The following is a 4,561-nucleotide window of genomic DNA, read 5'->3' as shown; positions in this document are numbered from 1 at the left end:
AGACTCCAGCAAGGAGAAGCTTGTACTTGGAGGTCAGATGGGCCTCTCGGATAGCTCAGTAAATGCACTTTTTGGAGGACTAGAGGTTCTGTTGTGACTTAAGAAAAAAAAATGGTTAGAGAGTTCTGCCAACTGCTGGTCTCTGGGCCTGGGGTGCAGTGGAGGAGGTCTTCCAAATATAGTCTCATGGGAGTAAATCCCTTCCTAATGGTGTATAGCAGGCCTGAAGCCAAGGAAAGAGGTCTATCCACCCTTCTCTGGACTTTAAAGAGATTTTTGTTATAGTTTTATTTTTTATAACATCCTATTTTTTTCTACCTTCCCAGGACTCTGAGTTCTATAGGCACAATGAAGTTTTCAGTGTATTTCTAAAGCTTTAGCTATTAACAGAGAGGTTTTGACTTTGAAAGCCAGGCCACTGTCAGGAGTAGGCCAAATCAGGAAACCAGTCTTTGGAGGGGCTTTTAAGCTTCTACTTACAATTTGAGCAGTTTCAGGCCAGGTAGGGAATGCATCTACCCATCCAGAAAAGATGGCTGGTTTCTATAAAAACCAGCAAGTATTTTTATCTGCCCCTGGCATGCCAGATCACTGTGAAGTCAGTATTCTCAGAGCATACCAGAGTGTTGATCTCTCATTCAGAACCCTTCCTGGATAAGGGTTTTCTGGCTTGGATCTACTTAGACACAAGAATGGAATCTGGCTAGCTACACAACCTAGCTGGTCTGAGCAGCCTGATAAAGGCCAGTCCCAGAGTCCCGCCAGTTGTTTCTGGGAGAATGCTATCTCCTCTGTTGTCCTCTATCAGCCTTTGGGTTTGAACCGTCCATTTCTTCTTTACCAAGGAGTCTCAAGCAGCGCTGGGTTGGGGTATGTCATCAGAGTATCAAGAAGGCCCCTCTGCTCTTCGTGCCATTCATTGAACATCAAGGTTTTAGTGGCCCCAGAGTGTGGGTTAAGACCTCTTTATTATTTGGACCTTGGACTTCCCACAGGGCAGGGAACCCTGACTGCTCTTTGGACTGGAGAGAGAAGGAGAGGGAGATGGGGGGATGGGGAGGGAAATGGGAGGAGGGAAGGAGGCGGAAATTTTTGAGTAAAAATAAATAAATTTTTAAAAAGACCTCTTTATTACAAAAGACATTACAGTCTTTTGTTTGTGGGCAAACAGATGGAAAATCTTTTGAGACATCTGGAAGGGCTAGGGCTGTAGTATACATCAGGAATGTTTCATAAGTCTCAAATGCTTTTTGTTAGGTCTCAGTTCAGGTTAGGGGCTCAATGAGTGCCCCTCTTTGTGCTGGTGTGTAAAGAGAGCCCTTGCTATTTCCACAGACTCTGGTGTCCAGAAGCAGAAATACCTAGCTGCGCTTAGGAACTCTCAAGCCTGTCTCAGTCTTTGGAGCTGGGATCTGAAGGATGGCAGCATCTTACTCTGAGACAGGCTCCCTTTGCCTGCCCTCAACTGGGACTCAAGATTGGCAGCCTCTTATGTGTGGAGCTGTGCTTTCTTCTTAGTTGGTATTCTCTAGCCCAATGTCTGTAACTCTTGCAGCAGCCCCTCAGTGGCCCCTTTACGATCTATTTTCCTAAGAAATCCCTGACAGAAGGGAAGGAGGAATACATTTAGTGTCTTTAAATCCTTGAGACAACCTGATTCAAGTATACTGCCTGCTGTAACACCCCTCTAGGTCTGTCTATGTAAAAGCAAACATGGTTGACTCACCTCTGCCAGTGGGAGGCTAAGGTCTAAGACAGTGTACACTTAATTTTCTAGAAGAATCAGACTCGTGAGAACCAGAGATCCCAGGTTTCATCACAGGTAGGAGAGGTGTATTCCATGGTAACTAGAAGGATACCAGGGTGCCCATCTCTCGAAGCCAGGCAACATGGACTGCAATTTCCCTTTGTTCCCAGGGTCATTGGGTATTGTTTCTTATATGGAGTAGCTGAACTGGTTAGCTGAACAATCTTAGGAACTTAGTGTTGGGTCGGTCCTGGAAGTTGATTTCCACCCATAACCTCAGGAATCTTTGTCTTCAATCTGAGAAATAGCCCATTGTATCCTTTGACTGTAGGCAGAACTTGCAGCTAGGAGGGTAAGACACCACAATTTCACTGGGTGTCTGTCAGTCTAACTGAGTCTCATTACAGAGAAGGTGACAGTGGCTTTTGGTTTACACTAAAGGTCTCATCTCAATCAGTTGTCTGTTGTCAAACACCTTTTGAACTACCTCCTGCAATTGGGACCTATTTATATTTTTAATATTTTAAAACTTTTATAATTTTTTTTCTAATATCTGGAGCCAACTAGGTGATGAGAGAAATCTTTTTAGCACCTGTCTTTAATTCTTCTAAAAAGAACCTAGTGGAAATTGTTTAAAGATTCCTTGGTCAGTGTTGGTCATAAGGGAAAAATCTGTTTTGTCCAGCTGCACTGTCTGGCATTGATCCCCCAGCCTGGCCCAGGGTTGGGTTCTTTACTTTTTTCAGAGAATGGTGTTTTCCAACTCTACAGATCACTAATTGAAAAGAAGACATAAATCATGAAAGAGAAAGGAACAGAGCTTTCTCTTTTCCTTGGGGCTCACCCAGGGGAACNGGGTACCTCAAAGGATGAGACTGGAGAAGAGTCAGAGAGACCACTGCTGAGGAAAGCAGTCCCACGGGCCAAGAATGAAGAGAGAGATCATGTCCCTATTCATCTGGAGGAATTTTATCCCCTTTGAGCAGCAGTTCTCATTTGTCTCTTTCTCGGGGTGCTGACCATCACCATTCTGTTCTTTATTCCTGTGATTTTACTGCCTTAGATGCCTCAGAGACGTGGAATCATGTGACTGGCTTGTGCCACCTAGCATAACTGAAGGGGATAGTTGTCATACAAACTATTACCATCTGTCTCACAAATCACACACACACACACACACACACACACACACACAGAGAGAGAGAGAGAGAGAGAGAGAGAGAGAGAGAGAGAGAGAGAGAGAGGGGGGGGGGGAGAACAACCAGGGGCGACCCCCCCACATTCATACACCCAAACAGATGGTGGGAATCCACTGACATCTCACATGGTTCCCGGACACTGGATCAGCAGCCATGTCTGATCTCTCCTGTGTCCAAACAGAAGGCCCCTTAGGCAGACTTAACTCTGCTTGTGACTTTCTCATTGGCTTCATTTTGGAGAGGAGGTGTCCGGCTTCTCTGAAGTGTTAGGCAGTAACTGATCCAAGAGAGTCTTGCGGACCTGGAACTCAGGTTATGTACCCCCTAGGAGCTCTTTGGCCACCACACTCTCTCATTTCGAGGGGGCTCTGAGACCCCCCAGTATCTCAAAGTCTGGTCTCTAGGGATCTTGGTAGAACTTCCAGAAATGTTGTGGGGTTACCTTCCAGAGCAGACTACTTGGTTTAAGCTAAGAGAAAAATCTATATTAGTTGACCAGAGACTACACTGGGTGTTCAGGATCCCAGTGCAGCACCAAGACATTCTCAGTGTGAGCTTTTAAGCCCCCAAACACTGTTCTTAGTTGACATACTTTGTTAACAAGAACAGTTAACCAGAAGCAGAATTACAGAGGCCAAAAGACAGCATTAGCACCTTTAGAAACTTTCCCAGAACTATGGACTTTGATGGATTAGATTTTTGTTTTAATTTTGGTAGGTGGTGCTGACCATGTGCTGAGTTTTATGGCTTGAATGGTAGTCCCATTATGGAGTCAGGTATACTAAGTTCTGGGGCCCTGCTACAGAGGCAGGAGGTGAGAAAGAGTCGGTGGCCAGGGGAAGATAAAGTTCAAGGATGATCAAGATTAGGTGGATAACGGGGTCATTATGGGACATGGAGTGGGGGGTACAGAGAGGCGACAGCAAAGATTCCCAAATTCCCAGCTAGTTCTGGAAAGAGATGGAGCTGCTAATCCAGGAGCACCATGGGGGAGGGTAGCGGGTCACCAGTGGCCATGCGAAGCCAGGCCATACTAGGTCCATCACAGGAAAGAGTCCCAAGGGACACCAGTGCTGGGCGGCTTCCACATCACTCACCCGAGAGACTAATCCATGGCAGTTTCCGCGTAGTCCACCTGTGTTGCTGGCCTCTCTACTTTCTTCCTCTGGGCTTTTATGCTGAGTGAGGAGACCAGAGCCTTCAGTGTGGGCATGAAGGGGACCAGGTACAGCAGTCACCTCCCCTGAGCCCCAGTCATGGGCTGTAAGGGTGGCTGAGAGGGAGCTAGACACCCAGTTGGCAGGACCCAGCTGTGGGAGACAGCCTTCTTCTTGTAAAGGCTGTTGGAATTAAGCTAAGCGGCTGGGCACTACTGTCAGGGATTTTTCTTGATTGACACATTTAAGGTGGAAAGACCCACTCTAAATCCAGATCTTTTTTTTTAATTTTTTTTTTATTTTATTGAGAATGGGAAAAAAAAAAGTTTCCCCCTCCTCCCAGCCTCCCATTTCCCTCCCCCTTCCCCCCACTCTTCTCCCCTTCCCCCACTCCTCTCCCCCTCCCTCTCCAATCCAAAGAGCAGTCATGGTTCCCTGCCCTGTGAAAGTCCAAGGAC

This window comes from Alexandromys fortis, unplaced genomic scaffold (genome assembly GCF_014885135.2).
Source record: "Alexandromys fortis isolate MF-2015 unplaced genomic scaffold, M_Fortis_MF-2015_v1.1 scaffold_581, whole genome shotgun sequence".
Classification (NCBI taxonomy): Eukaryota; Metazoa; Chordata; class Mammalia; order Rodentia; family Cricetidae; genus Alexandromys; species Alexandromys fortis.
Note: the sequence above shows the minus strand (reverse complement) of the source record.